The sequence below is a fragment of the Tursiops truncatus genome, chromosome 13 (assembly GCF_011762595.2).
Source record: "Tursiops truncatus isolate mTurTru1 chromosome 13, mTurTru1.mat.Y, whole genome shotgun sequence".
Taxonomy (NCBI): Eukaryota; Metazoa; Chordata; class Mammalia; order Artiodactyla; family Delphinidae; genus Tursiops; species Tursiops truncatus.
The window spans coordinates 42,020,098-42,038,045 of NC_047046.1; the positions used below are offsets into that span (position 1 = coordinate 42,020,098).

The 17,948-nt window shown below is 35.4% G+C and overlaps 1 protein-coding gene across 6 annotated transcripts in view; it reads right to left on the reverse strand.

Moving 5' to 3' along the window:
* SS18 (SS18 subunit of BAF chromatin remodeling complex) overlaps positions 1 to 17,948 on the reverse strand; it is a 76,028-nt gene that overhangs the window by 42,312 nt on the left and 15,768 nt on the right. Inside the window, exon 2 of one of the 6 annotated variants that reach the window (XM_073790631.1) lies at positions 382 to 425. The exons of the other annotated variants lie outside the window; for them this stretch is intronic. The gene's annotated coding sequence lies outside the window, so the exon portion shown is untranslated. The remainder of the gene's footprint in view (positions 1 to 381; positions 426 to 17,948) is intronic. 6 annotated transcript variants of the gene reach the window in all.

Consider the following 17,948-nt stretch of genomic DNA (forward strand, 5'->3'; position numbering starts at 1 on the left):
GTCAAAGGGAGCAACAAACATATAGAAAATACAACACATCAAAAAGATATAAAGGAGAGAAAATATGAGCAGAAAATGTAAAGAAAGACATGTACGTCATGGTGAAAAGGCCTAAAACACATCTAACTGGAGTTACAAAAGTAGAAGAGAGAGAATTCCCTGGAGGTCCAGAGGTTAGGACTCCGTACTCTCATTGCCAAGGACATGGGCTTGATACCTGGTTGGGGAACTAAAATCCCACAAGCCATGCAGTGCAGCCAAAAAAAGAGAAAAAATGTAGAGAAGAGAAAATAACACATAAGCAATAAGAATACTGCTCAAGAATTTTCCAAAGCTAACAAAAGACATGAGTCTCTAGCAAACGTATGAAGCACTACAAACCTCAGCAGGATATGAAGAAAACCATGGCTAGATACTTCAAAGTCCTAAAAAACAAAGTCAAAGTGAAAATCTTAAAAGTAGCCAGGGAGAATAAAACACATTACCTTCAGGTGAATGGCAATTAGACTAAAAACCTATTTTTTTATCAGAAATAATGGAAATAGAATATTGAAAAAATGACATCTATAAAGTGCTAAGACAGAAAAAGAAAATAATCAACAACCAACCTAGAATTCTATACTAAGAGAAAATAACCTCCAAACACAAAAATGAAACAATAATAGTTTCAGATGAACAAAAGCTAAGATAACCTGTAACAAATGAAGAGAATTCATCCAGCTAAATGAAAACGGCACAGAACTAGAGGGATTAATAGGAATGGAAAGGTAAATATGTAGATAAATAAAAATATTAACATTTAAAATAACAGTGGGACTTTCCTGGTGGCACAGTGGTTAAGAATCTGCCTTCCAGTGCAGGGGACATGGGTTCGAGCCCCTAGTCTGGGAAGATCCCACATGCCGCGGAGCAACTGAGCCCGTGCACCACAACTACTGAGCCTGTGCTCTAGAGCCCGCGAGCCACAACTACTGAGCCCATGTGCCACAACTACTGAAGCCCGTGCGCCGAGAGCCTGTGCTCCGCAACAAGAGAAGCATGCGCACGGCAACAAAGAGTAGCCCCCGCTCGCCACAACTAGAGAAAGCCCACGTGCAGCAACAAAGACCCAACGCAGCCAAAAATAAATTAATTAATTAATTTAATTAAATAATAGTAACAATGAATAGTATAGTTTAAACATATGTAGAAGTATAAAATATGACAAGACTAACATAAAGGACAGCAGAATTCAGGAAGTTATATTGTTGCAAGTTTCCTGTATTTTTCAGCAACTGTTAAAAGTACAAATTTGAGCGGAATCTAATAAACCAAGGATGCATATTGTAATCTGTTAGGCAACTACTTAAAAATGCATATGCACATATAAAAAATGTATAACTAAAAAACTAGAAGAGAGGAACAAATAATGCTTGACTAATTCAAAGAAGGACCAGAAAGAGACAAACAGGAAACTAGTATCAGGGTGATAGACGGAAAGCCTACTATATAATGTTCAACATTAAATGTATATAGACCCCTCATTTCAATAAAAAAACAAAATTATTTTTTAAAACGCTCAACTATATTCTGTTCACAAGAGATCCACTTTAAACTTAAGGACACATATGTGTTAAAAGAAAAAGAATACTATGGGGGCTTCCCTGGTGACACAGTGGTTGGGAGTCCGCCTGGCGATGCAGGGGACGCGGGTTCGTGCCCCGGTTTGGGAAGATCCCACATGCCGCGGAGCGGCTGGGCCCGTGAGCCATGGCCGCTGGGCCTGCGCGTCCGGAGCCTGTGCTCCGCAGCGGGAAAGGCCACAGCAGTGAGAGGCCCGCGTACTGCAAAAAAAAAAAAAAAAAAAAAGAATACTATGTAAACTCTAATCAAAAGTATGGTGATGTAACCATACATTAGATAGTTGACTTAAATCAAGACGTATTACTGGGGGAATTCCCTGGCAGTCCAGTTAGGACTCTGTGCTTCCATTGCAGGGGGCACGGGTTCAATCCCTGGTCCCTGGTTAGGGAACTAAGATCCCACAAGCCACGTAGTGTGACCAAATAAACAAATAAATAAAATAAAAAGGAATACTACTAGAAATACTAAAGGGATAGTTTATTATAATAAAAGGATCAATTCAACAAAAATGTAACAATCATAAATTTGCATACATCTCATAATTGCAGTTTCAAAATCTATAACGTAAAAGGAAAAACAGAATAATCCATAATAATGGTTGGAGATTTTAATATACTTCTTCTAGTAACTGACAGAACAAGGAGACCAAAAAAACAACAAACAAATGAAAAAAAAAACCCTGAGAATATGAAAGATTTGACATCATTATTAACAACTCAATGTAATTAACATGCACAGACTACTATATGCAACAATTGCATAATACACATTCTTCTCAAATACTCAAGGAATATAGACCAAACTAGGTCATATACAGGGCCACAGGGCAAGTCAACAAATAACAAATGATTGAAATCTTATGCTGTATGTTTTGAGCACAGTGAAATTAAACTAGAAATCAATAACAGAAAACCAATAACCTGTTAATGAAGAAACAACAATGGAAATTAGAAAATACGTTTAACTGAATGGTAATGAAAATGCAACATCAAAATTTGTGAGACGCAGCTACAGCTATGCTAAAAGGAAAATTTATAGCTTTAAAATGCATATTTAAAATTCATTTTTAAGAAAAGTTGAAAAATTAATGATATAAGCTTCTATGTGCAGTAGCTAGGAAAAGACATCAGTCAAACCCAAAGTAGTATAATGAAGGAAATAAAATAGACAAGTACTCAATGAACCATATACAATCTTCCAGAGAACACAAAAATGCAGAACAATTCCCAATCCTTAATGAGGTCACCAAAACTCTGACACCAAAACCTCAATATGACATTACAAGAAAGAAATTTACAGGCCAATATTTCTCATGAACAGACACAAAAATCCTAAACAAAATTTTGCAAATCAAATATAGACTGTATTAAAAAGACAATACATTATATAACCAATGGAATTTATTCCAGGAGTGCAGGCTGATTTAACTTTTTGAAATTGATCATTGTAACTCACCAAATTACCAAAATAAAATTCATATAATCATCTCAATAAAGCAAAATTATGTGATAAAATTCAACAACCACTAAAGACTTTAAAAAATTAATAGGAGCATCCTTAATCTAACAAATCTAGTTTACAAAAAAAATGTATACTCAATATCATCTTACTGATGAAATACTGGACTTTCAGGAAAGAAAACAAGAATTCAGGAACAAGACAAGAATATCCATTAACACCAAGACTATTCAACAAAATAAATAAACCACTAAACAAATCAGTAGTATAAAAAAAAGTAGGAAAAAAATAAGAAGGAATAAAAGATTGGAAAAGACATAATTATTATTCAAAGATGACATGATTGAATGCATAGAAAACCCCAAGAAAATCTGTAACAAACTATGAGAATCACTAAGGTAACTAGAGACAAGGTCAATATATAAAAATCAACTGTATTTCTATATGTTGCCAATAAACTAGAAAATTTAAATTTAAAAGATGATACCATGTATAATAGCATCCAAAAAAACTGAATAGCTAGGAACAAATCTAGCAAGATATGTGCTACTTCTATACTGCGACAATGTTGAGAGAAATTAAGGAGTTTACTAAACAGAGGGATATGCCATCTTCATTGACTGGAAGACTAAATATTGTGGAGATATCAGTTTCTCCAGTATTGACTTAGAGATTCCATGTAATCTCAATCAAAATCCCAACAGGCTTTCTGTAGAAATTAACAAGCTGACTGTAAAATTTATATGGAAATACAAAAGACAAAATAGCCAGGACACTCAAAGAACAACACTATCTTCTGCTATAATTAAGATATTGGTTGGTGCAAGGACAGATAAACAAACCAAAAGAATAAAAAGACCAACAGAATAGAGTTGAGGAACAGTGTAACACATACAGTCACGTTACAACAAAACGACTTATATTCAATGGGTAAAAACTGATCTTTCCAATAAATGGTACCGGATAAGTTGAATATCATATGAACAAAAATGAACCCTGACTCCTAGCTCAGATCATAAACAAATTTAATTTGCAATGAATCATGGATAGACAAACTTTTAGAAGACTGCATAGGCATATCTTCATGACCCTGATACAAGAAAATATTTCTTAAACAAGATACAGAAAAGAAATAAAAAAGATTGATAAACTGGATTTCATTTAAATTAGAAACTCTGTTCATCCAAAGACATCATAAAGAGAATAAAAAAGCAACTTTCGAACTGGAAGAAGGTATCTGCAATATATATAGCCAATAAAAGATTTGTATCTAGAATAAAGAACCCCTACAAATAAATTTTAAAAAGGAAAACCCAATGGAAAATGGGCAAAAAACAGGCATTGGAAAACTTTTCTGGAATGGCAGCATTGTTCTATATCCTGATTGTAGTGGTGGTTACATGGATTTGTCAAAATTAATCCATCTATACAATTTAAATGAATGAATTTTATTCTCTGTAAATTATACCTCAAATGTCATTTCCTCAAGGAAGACCACCAGAATCATCAGCCCCCATTATCTGCTCCCTTAGTCCTAGATGCCCTTCCTTCGTAGCATTTACAATTGGCACTTAAAATGTTTGTGTAATTACTTAATAAATGTCTGCCGACCACACTGTATGTTAACTTCTGTTAGGACTGAGTCCATAATTATACTTGCCTATCTGTAGCCCCCAATCATCTAGTGTAAAATACGGTACTCAATAAAGATTTGTTAAATGAAAAAATGATTTTAAAATATAGCATTTCAAAATTAAATCAGGGGCCAGATCTTTGTGGTAATTTTCATGTTTTTTAATTGTCAAAATTCCCTATTCTACCTCATCTCCATCTGGAAGTCTATCAGACATCTCAACTTAAAATCTACAACACTGACTCCCTGATATCTCTGCCTCAGCCTCAAATCCCTTTACCCAACAGTATCAGCTGATGGCAATTTCATCCGTCCAGTTGCTCTGAAAACCATGGGGTCATCTTTGACACTTTTCTTCTTACACTCTGCCCCCTACATCCAATTTTCAACATATCCTTTGATCTCTACCTTTAACATATACTCAACAGTTTGACCACTTCTACCACTACCTCTTCTGCTACCACCCTGCTACCAGCCACCATCACCTCTCTCATGTTGATTACTGCAAGGGCCTCCTTACTGGATTTCCTGTTCCGACCCACACTTCTCCATAGTAAATTCTCCACACAGTAAGCAGAATGAGCTTATTAAAATATACCAATTCACTCTTCGGCTCAAAATCCTCCAAGGGCTTCCGATTTCAGAGTGAAAAAGTCCTTACAATAGTCTACACAATAGGTTCTGTTCATATAAACTCCTTATTCTGTCCCAGCCACAACAGCCTTCATGTTGTTCCTTCAACAAGCCAGGCACAGTTTCACTTCAGGAGCTTTCCACTGCTTCTTTCCTCTGCCTAAAACATTCTTCCTCAAGTCTTAGCTTAGATGTCACCTTCTCAAAGAGGTATACCCTGACCAGTCTACTTCATATTACAAATTCCATCCCCTGCCTCCAGTATTTCCAATACACCTCTCCCTCTCCTACTTGTTTTCCTTTTCCTTAGCTCTTTCCATTGTCCAACAGACTACGTGATTTAATTATTTGTTATGCTTGCCTCGTTTGCTAGAATATAAAACCCAAGAGAGCAGGAATGTTTTGCTCACTGATGTTTCAAAAACTATTGCCTGACACACAGTAGGCACTTAATATTTAGTAAATAAATGAAGAAACCATCAAATATAAATGATTTACTATAAAACTAAAAATAATTTTGACTATAAAATTATTCAATATTTCTTTAGAATATAAAAAAACTGAAAAATACAAATTTTAGTTTAACAATTCTTCATCTGTATAACTATCATTAGTATAGCTGTCATCAAAATAGTTCCCCAAAGGAGGCACTAAAGTGACATGTAGAAATAGGAGATTTAAAAATAAATTATTCAAAACAGGCTATACATATTTTACATATATAGATACATATACACAGATAAAATACTTCCAAAAGTTGATAAAGAGATGATCCCTATACACACACAAGACTCTTGATTAGTCAACCAAGACTGGATCCAAAAGCCCCATCTGTATCATATTTACCTTACTTCCTAGTCCTAAAATCAGTCTCCCCAAAATGAATTTTGCACATATCTGAAACAGTTTAGGAAGGTCTCCTCGATTCCTCATTCATGCCTACAAGAAATTTCAGGATGCCACCATGGGTAGCCTTGAATTTATGCTGGCTTTTGACCTCACCAATTGATTTCTTCAATTTAGCAATCTCATAAATTGTCATATGGCACCTTGTTCCAAAAAAGATGGCTAATATTCAGTCCTATCGTAAAATGTGATCAGTTTAACTTTCATAACTAATAATATCTCCCAGTTATTTTCACAGCATTTTGATTCTTCAACTGTCCTAAAGGCTTAGGCCCCAGAATGACTGACCTACTAAAAATACTCTCCCCAGTTTTAGTACTAGGTTCCCCACTAAATTCAACTTTATGAAACAGCAAACATTTTTACCATAACAAATCCAACATTACACTGTCTCAGCTCTGAAAAACCAAGTCTTCCAGACCCTGATGATGTTAACCACTAAACAATCACTCCAGAACCATATAATCTAAAGAACAAAAAGTAAATGTCTTTTTCTTCACAGACCAGAAGATTTCTCTAGAGTATTCTTTCAAAAGAAAAGAAAAAAATAAATAAACTAATCTACTCCGGAAACACTGGGAGATAGGACTCTACGCCTTTCTTTTTTTTCGGTACGCGGGCCTCTCACTGTTGTGGTCTCCCCCATTGCGGAGCACAGGCTCCGGACGCGCAGGCTCAGCGGCCATGGCTCACGGGCCTAGTCGCTCCACGGCATGTGAGATCTTCCCGGACCGGGGCTCGAACCCGTGTCCCCTGCATCAGCAGGCGGACTCTCAACCACTGCGCCACCAGGGAAGCCCTAAGCCTTTCTTAAAGTTGTAATAATACCGCCCATTAAGAAACATATATTTGGCTTGGGACTTCCCTGGTGGCGCAGTGCCAATGCAGGGGACACAGGTTCAAGCCCTAGACCGGGAAGATCCCACATGCTGCGGAGCAACTAAGCCCATGCACCACAACTACTGAGCCTGTGTTCTAGAGCCCGCGAGCCACAACTACTGAAGCCTGCGCACCTAGAGCCCGTGCTCCGCAACGAGAGAAGCCACTGCAATGAGAAACCCGCACACCGCAACAAAGAGTAACCCCTGCTCACTGCAACTAGAGAATGCCTGTGTGCAGCAATGAAGACCCAGCACAACCAAAACTAATAAATAAATAAATACATTTCTTTAAAAAAATGAAGAAATATATATATGCTTGATCTTGGATTTTTTAAATATTGTTTTTGTATCTATACCAGTCTGGCTTAATTACAAAAATAATGTGTAATCATTATAAAAATAGAAACAATACACACGGGAACCATTGCTAAAAGCTTGGTATGCACATCTCCAGAATCTTTTTCAAAATTCATATATATAAACATATATTTAGTTTTTAAAAGTAGGGTCACACTATCCTGTTATTAACTCTACTGTAGGTATTATTCTATATCAGCATATAATTCAATCTCATGCAAAAGTACAGAACTCAATTGAATAAGATATAACAGTTTTTAACCCATCCTCACTACTGACAGTTTTTCCTTATATTGTTTCATTATTTTGCCAATAAAAATAATGCTTAAACAACCCTGTACAAATACTTTTCTGTACTTATTCTGTGCAAATAAGAATAAATTACTTAATTTCCAACATTTAGGTTCTTTACTTTCTTAGCTATATGGCAAATTCTGCTCTTTATAGAGGTGAGCTAGATACATTATTTTCAATTAATAACAAAGGGACAACCCTTAGGTTCTCTAGTACATTTATAAGCTTCATTCACTAATATAGTTCTGCAAGAAAATTACACACACATTTGTATTTCTCGCAGTAAGATATATCCAATTTCTTTACATATTTGGACTCAGACAGTCTTCTGAATTTTATATATGCTATCCAGCAAATAGTTAACATGATTTTTCCTAGGATTCTAAAAAGACAAGATAGGCAACAATGTTGGCAAAATGCTCCCTATCATACATTAATGTAGAGAAATGTGCCCCCATAAATCAATTCTCTATGAAATACAGGGTTATCTCCTTTAGGAAACCTTCCCTAATCCTCAACAGAACTAATTACTTCTATGTTTCAAATGTACTTTAAATATACATAATTCTAAAATAGCATATAAGTGTACTATAGAATTACTATCTGCTGTCTTTAATATCATTTATAGAACTTTTTGGCATATAAAATACACATTTCAAAAGACCATTTCACCTGTAGTCTTGCTTCTGTTTTTAATACCAAAATGTCTTAATTAGACACCTTTTATTTTGCAGCACTTTATTAGGTAGAAGAGAAAGAAGACAGCTGTGGCTGGTGAAAGAAAGGGGAGTAGTCTGAGATGATCACTATGTTTCTGACTAAAAGAACTCAGTGTTCACACTACTCACTTGAGATAGGAAATAGCAAAATGGCTGTGCACTTTTTTTTCCTTTAACAGCAGGGAACAGAGGGGGAACTGAGACGGATGACTTTTGCCTACACTGTGTGGAGGCATATCCAAACTGGTTATGTCAAGTAGAAGCTAGATTCATGGGGCACACTTGGGCAAGAAGATACATATTTGGGAGCCAAGAATATGGAGGGGAACATCAAGTCAAGAATATAAAAAATCAGGAGTGTGGGTGAAATCTCCCAGGACGGGTGTGTATAATAAAAAGTTGTTCAAGTACAGATCATCAACATTTGATAGGCAGGTAAAACACAGGGAGCCGAGCAGCTAGAAAGGTAAAAAAGAAAACTATCACAGAAGTTAAAGAATACAAGTTTCAACATTATCACACTGACCAAATAAATATGATCATGTTCATCAAACACTTAAGACATGCTGAAAATGATGACAATATTGAAGAAAAGTTCTTTCCATAATTCTAAATAAGAACTTAAACGCTTTCATTAAGAAAACTGTAATAAAAAGACAAGGTACAGAACAGTGTGTATGGCAATCAAGGTTCTACCTGCCTAGAAAAGAAGGGGAAAGTATGTATTTACATTGGCTTTTATTTGCATAAAAAGCAGGTATAAGACAGAGGTGCAAGTAGGCTTCTGTATGACTTTTTGTAGTTTTTAATGTTCTAACCACATCAAAGTACTACCTGTGCTAAAAATTAAGTTAAAATTTATAAATGAGATAAACTCTGCTAATCTTTAAAATGTTCCACAACTCTAACCACGTGTTCCCACGTGTTCCTTCACTTCACTTGGATCACACCTGTAAACAGTAAATCCTATAATATCAAATTTTAGTCAGTGAAATACCTTAACAGATGGATGCTCTGCCAGCAGTCACTGAACCTGAAGACAAATATATTATCGTTTTTACTGACACTTGTGTAAGGAAAGGCTGATCAAGTGCCCAATGCTAACTCAAAACATCAAGTGTGGTATCACCAAAAAATGAAATTTAGGAAATAAAAAATATATAAAATGTAAGGCTACTCCCTCTAACCAATTTTCATTAATAGTTAAGACTTTTATTTTTTGGACAGAACACCTATTAAACAAAAATGATCTTTAATACTTTTAAAATTCAAGTGTATCTGATTAAATTAGAGATTTCTTTAAACAATGCTCATAATGAATTAAGTGAAAAGCAAGACAAGTAATTCCAATCAACTTTCAGCCTTCTTTTAAAATTAAATGCATACCATAAAAAGAAATGAAATTGAGTTTATTTGTAGTGAGGTGGATGGACTTAGAGACTGTCATACAGAGTCAAGTAAGTCAGAAAGAGAAAAACAAATACCGTATGCTAACACATATATATGGAATCTTACCAAAAAAACGGTCTGAAGAACATTCAGGCAGAACAGGAACAAAGACATAGATGTAGAGAATGGACTTGAGGACACGGGGAGGGGGAAGGGTAAGATGGGACAAAGTAAGAGAGTGGCATGGACATATATACACTACCAAATGTTAAATAGATAGCTTGTGGGAAGCAGCTGCATAGCACAGGGAGATCAGCTTCGTGCTTTGTGTCCACCTAGAGGGGTGGGATAGGGAGGGTGGGAGGGAGACGCAAGAGGGAGGGGATATGAGGATATATGTATACATATAGCTGATTCACTTTGTTATACAGCAGAAACTAACAAACCATTGTAAAGCAATTATACTCCAATAAAGATGTTAAAAAAAAACTTGATTCTACAAATATATGCTTTGCCTTCTTCCATACTGACAAAAGAAAATTAAATGCATACATACTCGATCTTAGGGAATGGCATTAATGTCACTCGAGTCCCCAAACTCCTTCCTTATCCTGCATATGTATTCAGTAACTGAAACCTGCTAATCTTCTTTCAAATTCTCCTTAATCTGACTTCTCTTTCCATTTACACATTCCAATTGCGTACTACCTTCATCTTCATTACCATCAATATTTACTGAGTACCTCCTATATACTGGACATCATGAATTGTCTGAATTAATCCTTCATTTAACAGCATTACAGAATAAGTATTATCTTTCTCATACTGTAAAAATGGCCATGGTACACATCAAATGAAGGTGATACTACAGAAATAGGAATCATATTTTTCCAAAGTTTTGCATATCCTCAAACATCACTGGATATTCCATTTAAAATGCGTAGCAATATAAAATCCTCAATTCCTAGTTACACAATAGAATCACCTGAAAAGCTTTTAAAATGTGCAGCCAAGGTAAAGAAACACTAGACTACGTGATTATCCAAGCTCCTTCCAGTTCTAAAACTTTTAATTCTGTAGAAATATTTCTAGACTGTATGCCTTCAAAATGAACTACCACAATAAAAAGACTATTTTCTCCCCAAGTTTTTCCCAAAGAAAAATTAAATCAATGGATAAAAGCTTTTTTTTAATTTAAATTGTTCTCTCATAATTCTTTCTTAAATCAATGGTGCTTACTACTTCATAATACTAGCAGATGACAAAAATAAACTAACAATAACTAATATTAGCCTAAAACTTAGAAATGCAATTTCTTCAAAGTACATTTGTAGGAAGGACTTACATACACATAATATAGTCATATTTTCTACTGGCAAAATTGTTCCTAGTTCATATAATGAAAATAATTATGTCAATAGTTTATGTTGTTTCAGAAAGTATACCAGCTCTGAAAACCAACATTCTAATGATGCCTCCAACAGTTACCAAGGTAGATAGGACCCTATATACCTCTACTAAATGGAGTCAGAATAGTGTAAATTTTGAATTATGTCAGTTTTGTACAAATATTTGGTCTCTTTCAATGCCACCTCAGCTGTCAGGTACACTGCTTGTAAGTATGCCTGCCTATGGAATACACTCTCCAAGTTCTGATGTGTGATTTGCTGCTTTTGGCTATGGGCTTAAAATTGAAAAAGCAAACTTGTTCAAATATGTGTAAGACTAAGAATAGTTTCTGTTACAAACTTACAATGCCTTTGAAATAAGAAAAGAATACCCAGGGCCCAAACTAAGAAGCAAAATACCTAAGTGTTAGTACACTGGCTTTATAAATTGTTTTTCTCCTTTTAGGTCTTTTTCCATTTATTCCTGGTTTTCTAATGCTTGACTTTCTTTCAAATAGGAGAAGTTTGCTAGATCTGGTCTTGTTCCAGATACATGAAATATTACTATAAATATATAATTCCTCTTTTGGGAGGACACTAAAAAACCTAAAAGTTGAGCATACGTATAATCATGAGCACATTACTAACCAGTTAAATAAAGTGAAAAATGCCGTTCTGGAAAACTTCAGTAAAATCACCCTAAAACATACAGTCCTTTTTCAGGGTCAAAATTTCTCAAACTACAGTTAGTAAGTAGTATATTTTATCCCTTTTGGCAGATTGGTTGTATGTATTCTACTATTCTAGTTTTCTCAAATTCAGCTTTCTTCCTATTTCATTTCTAATCCAACTGTTTCCTTCTTGCTGATTTTCCCCCTCTTTAGCCCCGCTTTTATTATTGGTCCAACTCTGTTGTTACCCCTACTATGAGGATCTATTTATCTCTAGGCTTTCTAAAACCCCTCTTCCTTTGTTAACTTAGCTTCCCAAGCAACCTAACCTTCAAAATACCCATTTTTTAAAATGAAAATGTGATCACATATTTTATTTATTTATTTTTGCGGTACGCGGGCCTCTCACTGTTGTGGCCTCTCCCGTTGCGGAGCACAGGCTCCGGACGTGCAGGCTCAGCGGCCATGGCTCATGGGCCCAGCCGCTCCGTGGCATGTGGGATCCTCCCGGACCAGGGCACGAACCCGTGTCCGCTGCATCGGCAGGCGGACTCCCAACCACTGCGCCACCAGGGAAGCCCTGATTACACATTTTAAATAAAACTTTGACCAATATTAAGAAGGAAAAATTTTATTTCAAAATACACAAATGGCAATAACTGTATTCTTTAGTAAAATATGATGTAAAATAGTAACTGTGTTAAATGAATCTGAAACAATGGTAGGTTTGTAATGAAATGTGTGTCTTTCCTTTGTAATGGTTCTTAACCAGGTGACGGTAAAATAATACTTTCCCTGAATATAAATAATAATTTTTACTGTTCTATTTGATTTGTAGGGAAAAATGTAAACTCTATAAAAAACAAATGAAAAAAAATTCAATAACAATGTATAACTTAGCAACAGATGAGAATGGAATAGTAAATTCTGAGTTAGAGATTTTGCAGCACCTTAATGAATATCTATGGGAGCTAAATTTTACCACACTGGCTTCTCAATAATTACCACCTCCTTGAGGAAGGGCAAGAGAAATGAGTAACTAAATCTCAAGATGTGTGGTATGACCCAACATTTTTGTGTTCTGCATAGAAGCTGGAGAGAATATGGGACATATCTGAGAAACTGTAATGTTTAAGACTTTAAGACATTTCCATATATTATGAAGACAATATTTCAAATCAAGACAAACTGACAAAATCCAGAATTGCACAGTACTATAAGTCACGTAGAGACTCTCAATTGGTTGGGTAGAAGGGATACGGAAGGGTCAACAGAATCACCTGAGAACACTCTGCAAACTACCCTCATTCCCCAACCACCCACGAGGCTCTAAGACTATCTGGAGGAGAACGTCCCCTCTTCACACTCAGTGCCCTGACTTGAGAACCCCTGTGCAATGCGTTACTGTTTTGATGAGAACATGTTCACAATGTGTCACATCTTTCAGATGTACTAGAACAGGAGAAAAAAAAAAAAAAAGAGGGTTTCCCTGGTGGCGCAGTGGTTGAGAGTCCGCCTGCCAATGCAGGGGACACGGGTTCGTGCCCTGGTCCGCTCCACAACGGGAGGGGCCGCGGTGGTGAGAGGCCCACGTACCGCAAAAAAAAAAAAAGAATCACTGAGTTATAGGTCACCATGGTGATAATAAGCTAAATTCTTTTTTTTTTAACATCTTTATTGGAGTATAATTGCTTTACAATGGTGTGTTAGTTTCTGCTGTATAACAAAGTGAATCAGCTATAAGTATACATATATCCCCACATCCCCTCCCTCTTGCTTCTCCCTCCCACCCTCCCTATCCCACCCCTCTAGGTGGTCACAAAGCACCAAGCTGATCTCCCCGTGCTATGTGGCTGCTTCCCACTAATAAGCTAAATTCTTAACCTGCCTCTTAAATCTATAGTATAGTCCCCAAACTATAAGCAGACTCATTCATTTAACTTTATTTTTTAAACTTAACACCTGAGTACAGGAATAATGCTAGACAAGAAAGAAACAAAAATGATCAAGGCATTCATTTCCATAACAACACAGTAGAACAATCAAGACACTGCAGGTTGTAAAATTTAGATTCAAGCTCTTGAAAAATCTAGCCACGTCCTACCCTGATACACAAACTTAAGAGCAAATGGGTCAGACTTTAATTTCTATTCCATCCTAATAGCAACATGACTTGGTATCATAATGCATGAACTGCTTTCAGTAAGGCCTGGGTTCAAATGCCATGCTACCACTTAGCAACTACAAGTCCCTAGATGCATTAATCACCCTGAGACTCAGTTTCCTCAACCATAGAATGGGACTAATATCTTAAAAAATTCTAAGGATGAAATAAAGTACTGAAAGGACCCAATACTTAGTAGTCCTTCTGCAAGTGTTTGTTCTCTCTCCAGTGAAACAGTCGTATCTAAGAAGCCTTAAAAATAACTAATATTCTATGGATAGCAAAACAGAATTCTATTCCAATACTAAGGAATCACAGGTTAACAGCAAATTAGGTCATTCAAACCCTCCACTGCGGACATCAAAAAAAGCTGGAGAAAATACTTTTAAAATATGTTTAAAGATATGGAAGAGCAGACAAAGTAGTTAGAAATGAACAGGCCAAGATCCAGAAGAAAAAAATTCTAGAGACATGGGCCCAAACTTGGGGGCTACATTTGCTGTGGGCATGTTAGCCAATATAGAAAGCCAGTTGAGAATTTTCCAAAACTGATATCAATCCACAGATTTCAGAAATCTCAACAAACACCAAGCAGGATAAATAAAAAGAAACGCACACCTAGAGAGATCATAGTAAAACTGCAAAAAACTCTAGACAAAGCAAAAAATCTTCAACACAGTCAAAGAAAACAGTCAAACTGCCTTCAAAATAGTAACGTTTACACTGACATTCAACTGTCAATAGATAAAAGCCAGAAAACAGCAGAATGATTAATTTAATGTGCTCACATGCCAACCTAAAACCTGTCCCTGGCAAAAACATCTTTTAAGAATGATAGTGAAAAGGCATTTTTAGATCACCAAAAAAACAAAAACAAACAAAAAAAGACCTGAAGGTATCTGTCACCACCAAACCAATGCTAAAAGGAAATACTGAAATATGTTCTCTAGGGAGGAAAAAAGAAATGATCTGAGAGAAAAGGTTGTAAATGAAGGGAGGAATGAAAAGCATCAAAAATGGTAACAATGATAATCACCTAATGAAGACTAACTTTAAAAAAAAGTAAAAATCACTTGTGAGTAAACATCCACAGATTTAAAATGTGTAACACAATGGATAAGTCATTGAGGGAATGAATTGAAATAAAGTATCTGAGGGTCCTTGAATTGTTAACTATATAGTAACCTCTAAAATAATAATAAGTATGTAAGTATATAATTTCCAAACTAGTGGGGGAAAAAATTTTTTTAAATAATTATCAAGACAAAAAGAACAGAAAAAAAGGAATATAAACAGATGAGACAAAAATAAAGTGCATTCTATGATGGCAGGTTTAAATTAAGATATATAAGCAATTACATTCACTGTAAATGGATTTGATGTTTCAAGTAAATAACAAAGATTGCTGGATTGGATTTTTTTTAAAAAAACAACATGCTGTTCATAAGACACACATCTCTAACACAAAGAAATGGAAAGGTGGATATACCATGCAAATGCTAAAGAAAGATGACTCAGCTACACAAAAACCAGACAAGCATACATTAATACAAAAAGCATAATTAGAGATAAGGAAGGATACTTCATAATGACATGTTACAAAGAACCAGAAAGCTATAACATTTCTAAACATACATGCATCCACTACAGTGCCTCAAAATGTAATAAACTCGAAAGATTTACAAGGAAAAACAGTCAATCCACAACTATACTTGGACATTTTAAACATACACCTCTCAGTAACTGATAGAACAAACACACAAATGAAACATCACAAAGTTAAAAAAAAAAATTCAGTAAGGCTATGCAGAAGATTCAAACAAGATTAACACACCTGAACTAGTGAACATATACAGGACTCTGCACTCAGGGGCTAAAGAATACATAGAACATTTGTAAAAACTGACCATATGCTGGATTGTGAAACAAATCTCAAAGAATTCCCAAGAACTGAAATCATACAAAGTGTTACCTACCCACAATGCAAAGAAGTCAGAAATCATTAAGAAAAAGAAAACAATAAAATCTCCCTATGTTTGCAAACTAATATATTTATCAACCCATGTAAAAAGAAGAAATAACAACGGAAATTATAAAATATTTGGAACTGAATAAATATGAATATACTACATAACAGAACTAATTAGACAGAAATTTACACCCTTCAAATGCATGTATTAGTATGGAAGGATTAAAACTGATGAAGAAGGCATTCATCTTAAAACTCAGAAAAAGGACAGCAAAATACACTGAAGGAAAATAAAATGAAATAATAAAGATGAGATCAGAAATTAATCATATCCAAAAACGTACAAAAGAGTAATGGTCACAAAGTCTGCTTCTCAAGATTCTTTTAGGGAATCTAAAAGGTCAAAACTATTTCCATAATAATACTAAGATGATGTTTGTCTTTTAGGCTATGTTGATATTTACAACATCATGGTGCAAAAGCAAAAGTGGATGTCACTGATGGAGCCTTGGCATATATCAAGGTATCAAACTCTACTGTAAATCATCGTACTATTGACTGCCCCAGACTAGCAGTTAAAGAAAGAAAAAGTCATTTTCACTTAAGAATGTCCTTGACGAAGCAGTAAAAATTATTCATTTATTAAATTCTCCGTGTCAGTTAAATATTCTGTGTGACAAAATGTGAAAATAATAAACATATCTGCTGCAAATCAAAGTAAAATGAAAACACTTTGTGATTGTGCTGCTTGCTGATTTAGGCACTGTTTTCATGGAACACCAATTTTACTTAAAAGAACAATATCTAGGGCTTCCCTGGTGGAGCAGTGGTTGAGAGTCCACCTGCCGATACAGGGGACACGGGTTCGTGCCCCAGTCCGGGAAGATCCCACATGCCGCGGAGCGGCTGGGCCCGTGAGCCATGGCCGCTGAGCCTGCGCGTCCGGAGCCTGTGCTCCGCAACGGGAGAGGCCACAGCAGTGAGAGGCCCGCGTACCGCAAAAAAAAAACAAACAAAAGAACAATATCTAGCCAAATTATACTTATCCAGGCTTGGGTATTTGGCAGACATTTCCTCAAAACTGAACACCGTGAGCCTGGAAAACAACTGATGGCATTTTCTGCGAATGATCAAATTTGACTTTTCAAGGAAGAACTGGGAATTTGGCAAACTAAGATTTACTGTCTTGAGCTTGACAACATCCCAGTACTTAAGAGACCTTTCTGATTAGATTGGTGGTGATTTCAAAAAATCACCAATTTTTTGGTATCATATAATGAAATATATCAGTATTTGGAAAAGGTGCATAACTAAGTGAACTTATTATTTTCCAAATGACCAAAGCATGATGTTATGAAATCACACATGAGTAAAAGATCCATACAGAATGCAAAACAGACCAATGAACTTTAATGTACCAGAATAAGAAAAATGTACTGATATAATTTCAGATTCCATACTGCAACTAACCTTTAAAAAACACTTGCTGAGATCTGCTATACTATCACAGATTATCCACAACCTAAAAAGGCTAAAAATATTCTTCCCTTTTCAAATTTCACATCTGTGTGGGACTGGATTTTCTTCTACTTCAACCAAAACATATGCTAGATTGAATCCAGAAGTAGATATGAGAATACAGATGTTTCCTATTAAGCCAGTTAAAAGAAATTTGCAAAATTATTAAAGTGTCATTTAACTCACTAAATTTTTTTTCAAAGATACAGTTATTTTTCCTTTAAAGAATGTTATTTATATTAACACGCAATGGGTTTACTGTTGTTCATTTTAAATGAATATTAGTGTAATAAGTAAAATATAATCAATAATATCAGTGTATATAACTGACATGAAACTCCTCAG